This window comes from Ranitomeya imitator, chromosome 1 (genome assembly GCF_032444005.1).
Source record: "Ranitomeya imitator isolate aRanImi1 chromosome 1, aRanImi1.pri, whole genome shotgun sequence".
In the NCBI taxonomy this organism is placed as follows: domain Eukaryota; kingdom Metazoa; phylum Chordata; class Amphibia; order Anura; family Dendrobatidae; genus Ranitomeya; species Ranitomeya imitator.
Genome location: NC_091282.1, coordinates 847,131,257 through 847,148,480, shown reverse-complemented (window position 1 = coordinate 847,148,480; position 17,224 = coordinate 847,131,257). Strand labels below are relative to the sequence as shown.

General features: G+C 46.9%; 1 protein-coding gene across 2 annotated transcripts in view; it reads left to right on the top strand.

Annotated features, from left to right (window-relative positions):
- Window positions 1-17,224, top strand: part of LOC138651152 (beta-1,4-galactosyltransferase 1-like) — a 279,802-nt gene that overhangs the window by 98,425 nt on the left and 164,153 nt on the right. The window lies entirely within an intron of this gene.

Sequence of the window (17,224 nt, the reverse complement as noted above, 5' to 3'; positions counted from 1 at the left end):
ACTCAGTGGGCCATAGAAAGCCTATTGATTTTTTTGCTTGATTTGGGTTCTAAAATCTACCTGAAAAAATCACTACATCAATCAGTGGGAGAAAAATATTGGCCTCAGGGCTTGTGTGCCACTCCTGACTCCTTTGTGTGCCATCTCTTACTCAGTGGGCCATAGAAAGCCTATTTATTTTTTTGCTTGATTTGGGTTCTAAAATCTACCTGAAAAAATCACTACATCAATCAGTGGGAGATAAATATTGGCCTCTGGGCTTGTGTGCCACTCCTGACTCCTGTGTGTGCCATCTCTCACTCAGTGGGCCCTAGAAAGCCTATTTATTTTTTTGCTTGATTTGGGTTCTAAAATCTACCTGAAAAAATCACTACATCAATCAGTGGGAGATAAATATTGGCCTCAGGGCTTGTGTGCCACTCCTGACTCCTGTGTGTGCCATCTCTCACTCAGTGGGCCATAGAAAGCCTATTTATTTTTTTGCTTGATTTGGGTTCTAAAATCTACCTGAAAAAATCACTACATCAATCAGTGGGAGAAAAATATTGGCCTCAGGGCTTGTGTGCCACTCCTGACTCCTGTGTGTGCCATCTCTCACTCAGTGGGCCATAGAAAGCCTATTTATTTTTTTGCTTGATTTGGGTTCTAAAATCTACCTGAAAAAATCACTACATCAATCAGTGGGAGAAAAATATTGGCCTCAGGGCTTGTGTGCCACTCCTGACTCCTGTGTGTGCCATCTCTCACTCAGTGGGCCATAGAAAGCCTATTTATTTTTTTGCTTGATTTGGGTTCTAAAATCTACCTGAAAAAATCACTACATCAATCAGTGGGAGAAAAATATTGGCCTCTGGGCTTGTGTGCCACTCCTGACTCCTGTGTGTGCCATATCTCACTCAGTGGGCCATAGAAAGCCATTTTTTGTTTTTTTATTTGGTTTCTAAATTCTTCCTGAAAAAAATCATTTTTTTTAATTTTGTTTCTAAAGTCTCCCTGAAAAAAAAATAAATAAAACAGTGGGAGATTAATATTGCCCTTTCTGCTTGTGTGCCAGTCTTGACTCCTGTGTGTGCCATCTCTCACTCAGTGGGGCATAGAAAGCCTTTTTTTTTTATTTGGTTTCTAAATTGTCCTTGAAAAAATCATTTTATTTTATTTGGTTTCTAAATTCTTCCTGAAAAAATCATTTTATTTTAATTTGTTTCTAAAGTCTCCCTGAAAAAAAAAAAAAAAATAGGTGGGAGATTAATATTGCCCTTTCTGCTTGTGTGCCAGTCTTGACTCCTGGGTGTGCCATCTCTCTCTCTCTCTCTCAAATTGTGGGCCATAGAAAGCCTATTTTTTTTTGCTTGATTTGGGTTCCAAAATCTACCTGAAAAAATCACTACATCACTCAGTGGCAGAAAAATATTGGCCTCTGGGCTTGTGTGCCACTCCTGACTCCTGTGTGTGCCATATCTCACTCAGTGGGCCATAGAAAGCCATTTTTTGTTTTTTTATTTGGTTTCTAAATTCTTCCTGAAAAAAATCATTTTTTTAAATTTTGTTTCTAAAGTCTCCCTGAAAAAAAAAAAAATAAAACATTGGGAGATTAATATTGACATTTGTGCTTGAGTGACAGTCCTGCGTGTGTGGCATCTCTGTGATTTGGTGCCACAGAAAACAGAGTATGCAACATTGTGCCTGATTTTCCTTGTGGTCTCACCAACCTGTAAAGGGATATTGAAATCATACTGAAGTTATAGGTCACCGTGTAAGTTGTTTGACAGCAACAAATAAAGTTACTTTGGTTAAGTTTTTAAAACAAAGAGGAAGTCTGGTGCAAGAGGTCGTGGCCGTGGGCATTCATTGTCAGCTGGTAATGATGGTAGTGGTAGTGGAGCATCAGGTGGTCGTGGGAAAAAAAATATTCCACCTAAGTCTGGAGCTGTGGAGCCAGGTTCGTCGTCTGGCTACACAAGGCCTCGAACGCTCTCTTTTCTGGGAGTAGGAAAACCGCTTTTAAAGCCGGAGCAGCAACAGCAAGTTTTGGCTTACCTTGCAGACTCAGCCTCTAGCTCTTTTGCCTCCTCTTCTGAAACTGGTAAATGTAAAAGCAGCGCGTCGCTTGTGGATGTTCACGGTCAGGGACAAGTCGCTTCCTTGTCCTCTTCAGCAAAAACAACAACAAGAGAGAAGGATGCAGCAGGCGACACAACGGGTTACTCCATTGAGCTCTTTACACATACCGTCCCTGGCTTAGAAAGTGAAACACTTAACAGGCCATGCCCATTACAAGTAGATTCTGACATGGAGTGCACTGATACACAGCCACAGCCTGACTACTATGCTGGTCCTTTGACTCAGACCACAACATTGCCCTCTCAGGGTACTGATCCACAATCAGACCCTGATGAGACTATGTTGCCCCGTCACGAACGCTATACCACCGACCGACACGGTGACACAGACGAAGTTGCACACGAGCTAGAAGAGGAGGTAATAGATGACCCAGTTGTTGACCCCGATTGGCAGCCATTGGGGGAACAGGGTGCAGGCGGCAGTAGTTCAGAAGCAGAGGTGGAGGAGGGGCCGCAGCAGGCATCAACATCGCAACAGGTTCCATCTGCCGGGCCCGTATCTGGCCCAAAACGCGTGTCAAAGCCAAAACCTGTTGGAGGACAGCGTGGCCATCCGGTTAAAGCTCAGTCTGCAATCCCTGAAAAGGGATCCGATGCTAGGAAGAGTGCAGTCTGGCATTTTTTTAAACAACATCCAATTGATCAGCGCAAAGTCATCTGTCAAAAATGTTCAACTAGCTTAAGCAGAGGTCAGAATCTGAAAAGTCTCAATACAAGTTGCATGCATAGACATTTAACCACCATGCATTTTCAAGCCTGGACTAACTACCAAACGTCCCTTAAGGTTGTAGCACCCTCGGCCAATGAAGCTAGTCAGCAACGCAACATCCCTTCCGTCACTGTAAGGCCACCATTTTCCGCACCACCGGCAGTATCTGTGCAGGTTTCTTTGCCAGCCAAAAGCAGTCAGGGTCAGGGAATCACCAGTTTTGTAGGAGGAAATATTGCATCTAGGGCACTGGCGGAAACAATACCGTCTCCAACCGTCTCTCAGTCTGCCATGTCCACCGGCACACCCGCAAGTTCCACGATCTCCAGCTCTCCAGTCCAGCTCACCCTACATGAGACTCTGGTTAGAAAAAGGAAGTACTTATCCTCGCATCCACGTACACAGGGTTTTAACGCCCACATAGCTAGACTAATCTCGTTAGAGATGATGCCCTACCGGTTAGTTGAAAGTGAAGCTTTCAAAGCCCTGATGGAGTACGCTGAACCACGCTACGAGCTACCCAGTCGACACTTTTTTTCCAGAAAAGCCATCCCAGCCCTGCACCAGCATGTTAAACAGCGCATCGTCCATGCATTCAGGCAATCTGTGAGTACAAAGGTGCACCTGACTACAGATGCATGGACCAGTAGGCATGGCCAGGGACGTTACGTGTCCATCACGGCACACTGGGTGAATGTGGTGGATGCAGGGTCCACAGGGGACATCAATTTCGGGACAGTTGTGCCTAGCCCACGGTCTAGGAAACAGTTGGCTGTAGGCGTTCGCACCCCCTCCTCCTCGTCCTCCTGCAGAAGCGACAGCTCTTCCACAGACCGCAGTCGGCCAACCACTCCATCGGCAGCTGACACTGTTGCACACCAGTTGTCCCATTATGGGCCAGCTACTGGCAAGCGTCAGCAGGCTGTATTGGCTATGAAGTGTTTGGGCGACAACAGACACACCGCGGAAGTTCTGTCCGAGTTCTTGCAACAAGAAACGCAGTCGTGGCTGGGCACAGTAGATCTTGAGGCAGGCAAGGTAGTGCGTGATAACGGAAGGAATTTCATGGCTGCCATCTCCCTTTCCCAACTGAAACACATTCCTTGCCTGGCTCACACCTTAAACCTGGTGGTGCAGTGCTTATTGAAAACTTATCCTGGGTTCTCCGACCTGCTCCTCAAAGTGCGTGGACTTTGCTCACATATCCGACGTTCGCCTGTACACTCCAGCCGTATGCAGACCTATCAGCGGTCTTTGAACCTTCCCCAGCATCGCCTAATCATAGACGTTGCAACAAGGTGGAACTCAACACTGCACATGCTTCAGAGACTGTGCCAACAGAGGCGGGCTGTTATGTTTTTGTGGGAGGATACACATACACGGGCAGGCAGTAGGATGGCAGACATGGAGTTGTCAGGTGTGCAGTGGTCGAAGATACAAGACATGTGTCAAGTCCTTCAGTGTTTTGAGGAATGCACATGGCTGGTTAGTGCAGACAACGCCATAATAAGCATGAGCATCCCCCTAATGTGTCTGCTGATGCAAAGTTTGACGCACATAAAGGATCAGGCGTCTGCACCAGAGGAAGAGGAAAGCCTTGATGACAGTCAGCCATTGTCTGGTCAGGGCAGTGTACAGGACGAGGTAGCGGGCGAAGAGGAGGTGGAGGATGAGGAGGATGATGGGGATGAGTATATTTTTAATGAGGAAGCTTTCCCGGGGGCACTGGAAATTGGTTGCGTGGCAAGGCCGGGTTCTGTTTTTTTGAGGGACACAAGTGACGTAGAGTTGCCTGAAACTGCCCCTCAACCAATAACAACCGCAGATTTGACAACTGGAACTTTGGCCCACATGGCGGATTATGCCTTACGTATTCTCAAAAGGGACACACGCATTACTAAAATGATGAACGATGATGATTACTGGTTGGCCTGCCTCCTTGATCCTCGCTATAAAGGCAAATTGCAAAATATTATGCCACATGAGAACTTGGAACTAATATTAGCAACCAAACAATCAACTCTTGTTGACCATTTGCTTCAGGCATTCCCAGCACACAGCGCCCGTGATCGTTCTCACCCGAGCTCCAGGGGGCAGCAGACCAGGAGTGTTAGGGGTGCACACATCAGAAGTGGCGTTGGACAGAGGGGTTTTCTGACCAGGTTGTGGAGTGATTTTGCTATGACCGCAGACAGGACAGGTACTGCTGCATCAATTGAAAGTGACAGGAGACAACATTTGTCCAGTACGGTTACTAACTATTTTTCATCCCTTATCGATGTTCTCCCTCAACCGTCATTCCCATTTGATTACTGGGCATCAAAATTAGACACCTGGCCAGAATTGGCAGAATATGCATTGCAGGAGCTTGCTTGCCCGGCAGCTAGTGTCCTATCAGAAAGAGTATTCAGTGCTGCAGGTTCAATATTAACCGAAAAAAGGACTCGTCTGGCTACCCAAAATGTTGATGATCTAACATTCATTAAAATGAACCACAACTGGATTTCGAATTCTTTTGCCCCACCTTGCCCGGCAGACACCTAGCTTTCCTACGAAAAGCTCTTGCCTGTGGACTACTGTGAATTACTTTTCGAATGTCTAATTTGCTGCAGCTGATTGTCTAGCATACGACATGTTTACACCTCCCTAAATGGCCAAACTCCCCACACGAGGCCGTGGTATCGCGACTTGGCGCAAGCACCCGTGAGAGTGCTGTTTGTCTGAAGAGGTGGGTGTGCCCGCTTTTGGTCGACGGCACTGCCACTGGGTCCCTCATAGTACAATAAAGTGTCTCTGGCGGTGGTGGTGCGCACCCAATGTCAGACACACTGTTGTAACATGAGGGGCCCTGGGCCTGTACTGCCGGCCACAAGAGAGTTCACCCAACCCCAGGTCAAACATTGCTCTACCACTTCCACAGTTATCTCTCACACTTCCACCAATGTTTAGTCTATGCGCTGACATCCTTCCATTCCTGCCACTGACAATACCATTGTGTTGACATGTATGATGGTACTTAACATAGTCAGGGGCAGTGTCCTCTATTTACCACAGTAAATACTTTGCGCTAAATTAGTAGGTCTGAAACTACGCAGAGGATCCCACCCCTGAACCTAATGATTGCACCCTTTAGTGTTTTCGTTTTGTTTTAATGCGAGACATTCACATTTATTTATTGTTTTGGACTACTAACTGGCAGACAATCATTACAATCGGCCTCCGCTGACCAGACCACTGCTACCCGTCTACCCCTGGAACCAATTTTAAATTGCCTACAGCCAGCCCATTTTATTATGTTAGGCCTTCGAAGCCTGTCTGCGGCCCGTTCTTTCAACTACTACTACACTGACCTGTCTACTGCTGCCCGTGTACTCCTGGAACCAATTATAAAGTGCCTACAGCCTGTCCAATTTTTTTATGTTAGGCCTTCGAAGCCTGTCTGCGGTCCCTCCTTCCACTAGGACTCCACTGACCATTCTACTGCTGCCCGTGTACCGCTGGAACCAATTTTAAATTGCCTACAGCCCAATTTTTTTATGTTAGGCCTTTGAAGCCTGTCTGCGGTCCCTCCTTCCACTAGGCCTCCACTGACCATTCTACTGCTGCCCGTGTACCCCTGGAACCAAATTTAAATTGCCTACAGCCAGCCCAATTTTTTTTATGTTAGGCCTTCGAAGCCTGTCTGCGGTCCCTCCTTCCACTAGGCCTCCACTGACCATTCTACTGCTGCCCGTGTACCCCTGGAACCAATTTTAAATTGCCAACAGCCCTATTTTGTTATGTTAGGCCTTCGAAGCCTCTCTGCGGTCCCTTCTTTCTACTACTACTACACTGACCAGACCATTGCTGCCCGTGTACCCCTGGAACCAATTTTAAATTGCCAACAGCCCTATTTTGTTATGTTAGGCCTTCGAAACCTGTCTGCGGTCCCTTCTTTCTACTACTACTACACTGACCAGACCATTGCTGCCCGTGTACCCCTGGAACCAAATTTAAATTGCCTACAGCCAGCCCAATTTTTTTTATGTTAGGCCTTCGAAGCCTGTCTGCGGTCCCTCCTTCCACTAGGCCTCCACTGACCATTCTACTGCTGCCCGTGTACCCCTGGAACCAATTTTAAATTGCCAACAGCCCTATTTTGTTATGTTAGGCCTTCGAAGCCTGTCTGCGGTCCCTCCTTCCACAAGGCCTCCACTGACCATTCTACAGCTGCCTGTGTACCCCTGGAACCAATTTTAAATTGCCAACAGCCCTATTTTGTTATGTTAGGCCTTCGAAGCCTCTCTGCGGTCCCTTCTTTCTACTACTACTACACTGACCAGACCATTGCTGCCCGTGTACCCCTGGAACCAATTTTAAATTGCCAACAGCCCTATTTTGTTATGTTAGGCCTTCTAAGCCTGTCTGCGGTCCCTTCTTTCTACTACTCCTACACTGACCAGACCACTGCTGCCCGTGTACCCCTGGAACCTATTTTTTATTGCATAGAGCATCCTTTTTTTAATAGTAGGTGTACAAAGTCTGTCTGCGGTCCACTATTGAAATTGTCCTCCACTGCCCAGAGCAATGCTGCCTGTGTACCCCTGTAACCTTTTTTAAGCTGCACTGAGCCACAATTTTTGGTTTAAGGCCTACTACCTGTGTCTGTCTGCGCCACTCAATTCAGCTGTGTTCCTTTGAAAAAAGCTGAGCGTCAATAGTCTTGTTTTCAGCCTCTAGGAATTTTAAAACTGCATTGGGGGTACAACTTTGGTAGGGCCTACTAACGGTGTCTGCCGCCCCAAGGTGTGCCCCAGGTTTCGTCCACATTGCTTCGGTCTTCCGACTCTCGTTTAGTAGTTGTAGAAAACTACACTGCATTAGGCCTACAAATTGGGTATGGGGTGTAGAGACGGTGTGTTCCACTCCAAGGTGTTCTCCAGGTTGCCTTTCCTGAGCTTCTATCTTCAGGCTCTCGTTTAGTAGTTGTTGGAAACTACACTGCATTAGGCCTACAAATTGGGTATGGGGTGTAGAGAGATGGTGTATTCCACTCCAAGGTGTTCCCCAGGTTTCCTCGCCATTGCTTCGATCTTAATGCTCTCGTTTAGTAGTTGTTGGAAACTACGCTGCATTAGGCCTACAAATTGGGTATGGGGTGTAGAGACGGTGTGTTCCACTCCAAGGTGTTCTCCAGGTTGCCTTTCCTGAGCTTCTATCTTCAGGCTCTCGTTTAGTAGTTGTTGGAAACTACACTGCATTAGGCCTACAAAATGGGTATGGGGTGTAGAGAGATGGTGTGTTCCACTCCAAGGTGTTCCCCAGGTTTCCTCGCCATTGCTTCGATCTTAATGCTCTCGTTTAGTAGTTGTTGGAAACTACGCTGCATTAGGCCTACAAATTGGGTATGGGGTGTAGAGAGATGGTGTGTTACACTCCAAGGTGTTCCCCAGGTTTCCTCTCCATTGCTTCGATCTTCTGGCTCTCGTTTAGTAGTTGTTGGAAACTACACTGCATTAGGCCTACAAATTGGGTATGGGGTGTAGAGAGATGGTGTGTTCCACTCCAAGGTGTTCCCCAGGTTTCGTCCACATTGCTTCGGTCTTCTGACTCTCGTTTAGTAGTTGTTGGAAACTACGCTGCATTAGGCCTACAAATTGGGTATGGGGTGTAGAGAGATGGTGTGTTCCACTACAAGGTGTTCTCCAGGTTGCCTTTCCTGAGCTTCTATCTTCAGGCTCTCGTTTAGTAGTTGTTGGAAACTACACTGCATTAGGCCTACAAAATGGGTATGGGGTGTAGAGAGATGGTGTATTCCACTCCAAGGTGTTCCCCAGGTTTCCTCACCATTGCTTCGATCTTAATGCTCTCGTTTAGTAGTTGTTGGAAACTACACTGCATTAGGCCTACAAATTGGGTATGGGGTGTAGAGAGATGGTGTGTTACACTCCAAGGTGTTCCCCAGGTTTCGTCCACATTGCTTCGGTCTTCCGACTCTCGTTTAGTAGTTGTAGAAAACTACACTGCATTAGGCCTACAAATTGGGTATGGGGTGTAGAGAGATGGTGTGTTCCACTCCAAGGTGTTCTCCAGGTTGCCTTTCCTGAGCTTCTATCTTCAGGCTCTCGTTTAGTAGTTGTTGGAAACTACACTGCATTAGGCCTACAAAATGGGTATGGGGTGTAGAGAGATGGTGTGTTCCACTCCAAGGTGTTCCCCAGGTTTCCTCGCCATTGCTTCCATCTTAATGCTCTCGTTTAGTAGTTGTTGGAAACTATGCTGCATTAGGCCTACAAATTGGGTATGGGGTGTAGAGAGATGGTGTGTTCCACTCCAAGGTGTTCTCCAGGTTGCCTTTCCTGAGCTTCTATCTTCAGGCTCTCGTTTAGTAGTTGTTGGAAACTACACTGCATTAGGCCTACAAAATGGGTATGGGGTGTAGAGAGATGGTGTGTTCCACTCCAAGGTGTTCCCCAGGTTTCCTCGCCATTGCTTCGATCTTAATGCTCTCGTTTAGTAGTTGTTGGAAACTACGCTGCATTAGGCCTACAAATTGGGTATGGGGTGTAGAGAGATGGTGTGTTACACTCCAAGGTGTTCCCCAGGTTTCCTCTCCATTGCTTCGATCTTCTGGCTCTCGTTTAGTAGTTGTTGGAAACTACACTGCATTAGGCCCACAAATTGGGTATGGGGTGTAGAGAGATGGTGTGTTCCACTCCAAGGTGTTCCCCAGATTTCGTCCACATTGCTTCGGTCTTCCGACTCTTGTTTAGTAGTTGTAGAAAACTACACTGCATTAGGCCTACAAATTGGGTATGGGGTGTAGAGAGATGGTGTGTTCCACTCCAAGGTGTTCTCCAGGTTGCCTTTCCTGAGCTTCTATCTTCAGGCTCTCGTTTAGTAGTTGTTCGAAACTACACTGCATTAGGCCTACAAAATGGGTATGGGGTGTAGAGAGATGGTGTATTCCACTCCAAGGTGTTCCCCAGGTTTCCTCGCCATTGCTTCGATCTTAATGCTCTCGTTTAGTAGTTCTTGGAAACTACGCTGCATTAGGCCTACAAATTGGGTATGGGGTGTAGAGAGATGGTGTGTTCCACTCCAAGGTGTTCCCCAGGTTTCCTCGCCATTGCTTCGATCTTAATGCTCTCGTTTAGTAGTTGTTGGAAACTACACTGCATTAGGCCTACAAATTGGGTATGGGGTGTAGAGACGGTGTGTTCCACTCCAAGGTGTTCTCCAGGTTGCCTTTCCTGAGCTTCTATCTTCAGGCTCTCGTTTAGTAGTTGTTGGAAACTACACTGCATTAGGCCTACAAAATGGGTATGGGGTGTAGAGAGATGGTGTGTTCCACTCCAAGGTGTTCCCCAGGTTTCCTCGCCATTGCTTCGATCTTAATGCTCTCGTTTAGTAGTTGTTGGAAACTACACTGCATTAGGCCTACAAATTGGGTATGGGGTGTAGAGAGATGGTGTGTTACACTCCAAGGTGTTCCCCAGGTTTCCTCTCCATTGTTTCGATCTTCTGGCTCTTGTTTAGTAGTTGTTGGAAACTACACTGCATTAGGCCTACAAATTGGGTATGGGGTGTAGAGAGATGGTGTGTTCCACTCCAAGGTGTTCCCCAGGTTTCCTCGCCATTGCTTCGATCGTAATGCTCTCGTTTAGTAGTTGTTGGAAACTACGCTGCATTAGGCCTACAAATTGGGTATGGGGTGTAGAGAGATGGTGTGTTCCACTCCAAGGTGTTCCCCAGGTTTCCTCGCCATTGCTTCGATCTTAATGCTCTCGTTTAGTAGTTGTTGGAAACTACACTGCATTAGGCCTACAAATTGGGTATGGGGTGTAGAGACGGTGTGTTCCACTCCAAGGTGTTCTCCAGGTTGCCTTTCCTGAGCTTCTATCTTCAGGCTCTCGTTTAGTAGTTGTTGGAAACTACACTGCATTAGGTCTACAAAATGGGTATGGGGTGTAGAGAGATGGTGTGTTCCACTCCAAGGTGTTCCCCAGGTTCCCTCGCCATTGCTTCGATCTTAATGCTCTCGTTTAGTAGTTGTTGGAAACTACGCTGCATTAGGCCTACAAATTGGGTATGGGGTGTAGACAGATGGTGTGTTCCACTCCAAGGTGTTCTCCAGGTTGCCTTTCCTGAGCTTCTATCTTCAGGCTCTCGTTTAATAGTTGTTGGAAACTACACTGCATTAGGCCTACAAAATGGGTATGGGGTGTAGAGAGATGGTGTGTTCCACTCCAAGGTGTTCCCCAGGTTTCCTCGCCATTGCTTCGATCTTAATGCTCTCGTTTAGTAGTTGTTGGAAACTACACTGCATTAGGCATACAAATTGGGTATGGGGTGTAGAGACGGTGTGTTCCACTCCAAGGTGTTCTCCAGGTTGCCTTTCCTGAGCTTCTATCTTCAGGCTTTCGTTTAGTAGTTGTTGGAAACTACACTGCATTAGGCCTACAAATTGTGTATGGTGTGTAGAGAGATGGTGTGTTCCACTCCAAGGTGTTCCCCAGGTTTCCTCGCCATTGCTTCGATCTTAATGCTCTTGTTTAGTAGTTGTTGGAAACTACGCTGCATTAGGCCTACAAATTGGGTATGGGGTGTAGAGAGATGGTGTGTTCCACTCCAAGGTGTTCCCCAGGTTGCCTTTGCTGAGCTTCTATCTTCAGGCTCTCGTTTAGTAGTTGTTGGAAACTACACTGCATTAGGCCTACAAAATGGGTATGGGGTGTAGAGAGATGGTGTATTCCACTCCAAGGTGTTACCCAGGTTTCCTCGCCATTGCTTCGATCTTAATGCTCTCGTTTAGTAGTTGTTGGAAACTACGCTGCATTAGGCCTACAAATTGGGTATGGGGTGTAGAGAGATGGTGTGTTCCACTCCAAGGTGTTCCCCAGGTTTCCTCGCCATTGCTTCGATCTTAATGCTCTCGTTTAGTAGTTGTTGGAAACTACACTGCATTAGACCTACAAATTGGGTATGGGGTGTAGACACGGTGTGCTCCACTCCAAGGTGTTCTCCAGGTTGCCTTTCCTGAGCTTCTATCTTCAGGCTCTAGTTTAGTAGTTGTTGGAAACTACACTGCATTAGGCCTACAAAATGGGTATGGGGAGTAGAGAGATGGTGTGTTCCACTCCAAGGTGTTCCCCAGGTTTCCTCGCCATTGCTTCGATCTTAATGCTCTCGTTTAGTAGTTGTTGGAAACTACGCTGCATTAGGCCTACAAATTGGGTATGGGGTGTAGAGAGATGGTGTGTTCCACTCCAAGGTGTTCTCCAGGTTGCCTTTCCTGAGCTTCTATCTTCAGGCTCTCGTTTAATAGTTGTTGGAAACTACACTGCATTAGGCCTACAAAATGGGTATGGAGTGTAGAGAGATGGTGTGTTCCACTCCAAGGTGTTCCCCAGGTTTCCTCGCCATTGCTTCGATCTTAATGCTCTCGTTTAGTAGTTGTTGGAAACTACACTGCATTAGGCCTACAAATTGGGTATGGGGTGTAGAGACGGTGTGTTCCACTCCAAGGTGTTCTCCAGGTTGCCTTTCCTGAGCTTCTATCTTCAGGCTCTCGTTTAGTAGTTGTTGGAAACTACACTGCATTAGGCCTACAAAATGGGTATGGGGTGTAGAGAGATGGTGTGTTCCACTCCAAGGTTTTCCCCAGGTTTCCTCGCCATTGCTTCAATCTTAATGCTCTCGTTTAGTAGTTGTTGGAAACTACGCTGCATTAGGCCTACAAATTGGGTATGGCGTGTAGAGAGATGGTGTGTTACACTCCAAGGTGTTCCCCAGGTTTCCTCTCCATTGCTTCGATCTTCTGGCTCTCGTTTAGTAGTTGTTGGAAACTACACTGCATTAGGCCTACAAAATGGGTATGGGGTGTAGAGAGATGGTGTGTTCCACTCCAAGGTGTTCCCCAGGTTTCCTCGCCATTGCTTCGATCTTAATGCTCTCGTTTAGTAGTTGTTGGAAACTACGCTGCATTAGGCCTACAAATTGGGTATGGGGTGTAGAGAGATGGTGTGTTCCACTCCAAGGTGTTCTCCAGGTTGCCTTTCCTGAGCTTCTATCTTCAGGCTCTCATTTATTAGTTGTTGGAAACTACACTGCATTAGGCCTACAAAATGGGTATGGGGTGTAGAGAGATGGTGTGTTCCACTCCAAGGTGTTCCCCAGGTTTCCTCGCCATTGCTTCGATCTTAATGCTCTCGTTTAGTAGTTGTTGGAAACTTCACTGCATTAGGCCTACAAATTGGGTATGGGGTGGAGAGACTGTGTGTTCCACTCCAAGGTGTTCTCCAGGTTGCCTTTCCTGAGCTTCTATCTTCAGGCTCTCGTTTAGTAGTTGTTGGAAACTACACTGCATTAGGCCTACAAAATGGGTATGGGGTGTAGAGAGATGGTGTGTTCCACTCCAAGGTGTTCCCCAGGTTTCCTCGCCATTGCTTCGATCTTAATGCTCTCGTTTAGTAGTTGTTGGAAACTACGCTGCATTAGGCTTACAAATTGGGTATGGCATGTAGAGAGATGGTGTGTTACACTCCAAGGTGTTCCCCAGGTTTCCTCTCCATTGCTTCGATCTTCTGGCTCTCGTTTAGTAGTTGTTGGAAACTACACTGCATTAGGCCTACAAAATGGGTATGGGGTGTAGAGAGATGGTGTGTTACACTCCAAGGTGTTCTCTAGGTTGCCTTTCCTGAGCTTCTATCTTCAGGCTCTCGTTTAGTAGTTGTTGGAAACTACACTGCATTAGGCCTACAAAATGGGTATGGGGAGTAGAGAGATGGTGTGTTCCACTCCAAGGTGTTCCCCAGGTTTCCTCGCCATTGCTTCGATCTTAATGCTCTCGTTTAGTAGTTATTGGAAACTACGCTGCATTAGGCCTACAAATTGGGTATGGGGTGTAGAGAGATGGTGTGTTCCATTCCAAGGTGTTCTCCAGGTTGCCTTTCCTGAGCTTCTATCTTCAGGCTCTCGTTTAGTAGTTGTTGGAAACTACACTGCATTAGGCCTACAAAATGGGTATGGGGTGTAGAGAGATGGTGTGTTCCACTCCAAGGTGTTCCCCAGGTTTCCTCGCCATTGCTTCCATCTTAATGCTCTCGTTTAGTAGTTGTTGGAAACTACGCTGCATTAGGCCTACAAATTGGGTATGGGGTGTAGAGAGAAGGTGTGTTACACTCCAAGGTGTTCCCCAGGTTTCCTCTCCATTGCTTCGATCTTCTGGCTCTCGTTTAGTAGTTGTTGGAAACTACACTGCATTAGGCCTACAAATTGGGTATGGGGTGTAGAGAGATGGTGTGTTCCACTCCAAGGTGTTCAACAGGTTTCCTCGCCATTGCTTCGATCTTAATGCTCTCGTTTAGTAGTTGTTGGAAACTACGCTGCATTAGGCCTACAAATTGGGTATGGGGTGTAGAGAGATGGTGTGTTCCACTCCAAGGTGTTCTCCAGGTTGCCTTTCCTGAGCTTCTATCTTCAGGCTCTCGTTTAGTAGTTGTTGGAAACTACACTGCATTAGGCCTACAAAATGGGTATGGGGTGTAGAGAGATGGTGTGTTCCACTCCAAGGTGTTCCCCAGGTTTCCTTGCCATTGCTTCGATCTTAATGCTCTCGTTTTGTAGTTGTTGGAAACTACACTGCATTAGGCCTACAAATTGGGTATGGGGTGTAGAGACGGTGTGTTCCACTCCAAGGTGTTCTCCAGGTTGCCTTTCCTGAGCTTCTATCTTCAGGCTCTCATTTAGTAGTTGTTGGAAACTACACTGCATTAGGCCTACAAAATGGGTATGGGGTGTAGAGAGATGGTGTGTTCCACTCCAAGGTGTTCCCCAGGTTTCCTCGCCATTGCTTCGATCTTAATGCTCTCGTTTAGTAGTTGTTGGAAACTACACTGCATTAGGCCTACAAATTGGGTATGGGGTGTAGAGACGGTGTGTTCCACTCCAAGGTGTTCTCCAGGTTGCCTTTCCTGAGCTTCTATCTTCAGGCTCTCGTTTAGTAGTTGTTGGAAACTACACTGCATTAGGCCTACAAAATGGGTATGGGGTGTAGAGAGATGGTGTGTTCCACTCCAAGGTGTTCCCCAGGTTTCCTCGCCATTGCTTCGATCTTAATGCTCTCGTTTAGTAGTTGTTGGAAACTACACTGCATTAGGCCTACAAATTGGGTATGGGGTGTAGAGAGATGGTGTGTTACACTCCAAGGTGTTCCCCAGGTTTCCTCTCCATTGCTTCGATCTTCTGGCTCTTGTTTAGTAGTTGTTGGAAACTACACTGCATTAGGCCTACAAATTGGGTATGGGGTGTAGAGAGATGGTGTGTTCCACTCCAAGGTGTTCCCCAGGTTTCCTCGCCATTGCTTCGATCTTAATGCTCTCGTTTAGTAGTTGTTGGAAACTACACTGCATTAGGCCTACAAATTGTGTATGGGGTGTAGAGACGGTGTGTTCCACTCCAAGGTGTTCTCCAGGTTGCCTTTCCTGAGCTTCTATCTTCAGGCTCTTGTTAAATAGTGGTTAAATGGAACAACTGCATTTGGCGTACTAGTTGGTTTGGGGCCTACTAACAGTGTCTGCCGCAACTTGCTGTTCTCCTGGTTTCCTGTCCTGAAATTCCATTTTCAGGCTCTCGTTAAGTAGTTGTTAATGTTAGACTGCATTTGGCCTACTAGTTGGGTTGGGGCCTACTATCGGTGTCTGCCACTCCTTGCTGTTCTCCTCCACTGAACAAAGCTGTGCCGCCTGTTTACTACGGTTGCCAATTTTGAACTGCATTTCGACTACTTACTGATTTGGGCCTACTCTCTGTGTTAGCCTCTCATTCCAGTTGTCCTCCACTGCAATGCCCCCTGGTTAGTCCTGTGTTACCAATTTTGAACTGCATTTAGCCCACTTTATTCTTTGGGCCTATATCTGTGTTTCCTCCTCATCCTGCCCATTGCCCAGCCAGTGATAGATGAGTCTGCTGGTACATTGACCCATAACGCAAAATTCCCCGTGCACGCTACACAGCAAGATTGTGACCCTGCTGAAAGTCAGGTTCCTCTTCCCGCATACCATACCACCTTACACGGGGACAAAGAAGAAGGTGCAGATGAAAGTGCAGGTTCCTTCATCAGGTGAGGGGAGGAATACTAGTTGGCGACGTCACTGGCACAGGGCCTCTCATAGTACGCAAAAGTGTCGCTGCCGGTGGGAGGCGCCCCCGCCGTGCAAACACACCGCAGTACTTTGAGGGGCCCTGTGCCAGTGCCAATGCCAACGAGTGGGCCCCCCCCCCTGCTTGCTCAGGATCTCAGCACTTGCAAAGTTGAAATACTTACCTCTCCCTGCTCCACTGCCGTGACGTGTTCCAGATTTCCTGGGCCCACTAATTACTTGAACCAGCCCTACCCCCCACAACTTTAGCCAAATGACCCCCAATTTCAAATGCCTTCCAATTATTATAAGGTAAATTACGATTGACAAGCTTCTGTAACAAGAATGGATGTTTTTGCCATTAAAATGGGCAGTGTAGGTGTTTTCCTGGCCTCCACTCACTGCCGACTATGCTCCCCCATTGACTTGCATTGGGTTTCGTGTTTCGGGCGATACCCGACTTTTCGCGATAATCGGCCGATTCCACTCGACTCGACTTCTAAGATAGTCGGGTTTCGCGAAACACGGCTCGACTCTAAAAAGGTCAAGGTCGCTCAACCCTAGTCACTGCTACTATACCCCACCGACAGAGCTAAGGTGGCTTTTGTGGTCTCCCATTTGGAGGATGAGGCCTTAGACTGGGTAAATTCCCTTTGGTAGCGTGACGATCCTTTGGTTTCCCAACTCACTTCCTTCTTAAACACTTTTCGTAAGGTGTTCGATGAACCCGGTTGTCTGGGTTCTACCACTGATTCCCTCTTCAACCTCCATCAGGGCACTGTTGGTCAGTACGCCATTCGTTTTCGTACGCTATCCTCAGAGCTAGGCTGGAACAATGAGGCTTTGGTTGGAGCTTTTTGGCGTGGTCTGTCATCTCGGATTAAAGATGACGTGACACACCCACCACGTTGGATGATCTTATTTCTTTGGCGACTCGTATTGATTTATGCTTCCAGGAGCGTTCCCGCGAAGCCGCCATAGAGAGGAGACCTCTTCGTTTGTCTTCTGCTACACGTGGTAGTGTGATGTTACTATGAATCTTAGAATCCAATGATTTCACATTTTGAGAAAAACAATTCTGTAAATTTCAGGTTAAAAATGGTCTCGGTTTGAAAGTATAAATCTATGCACTCCTTCAGCTTTAGTGTCACTGAGTTTGGACATAGTGTTTGGATGCTTTCTACAACAGAAAAGCTATCAAATGTAATTATTTATATTTCAAGGATAATATATTATATAGTTATGATTGAAACAATAAAGAGGTCACTGTGACT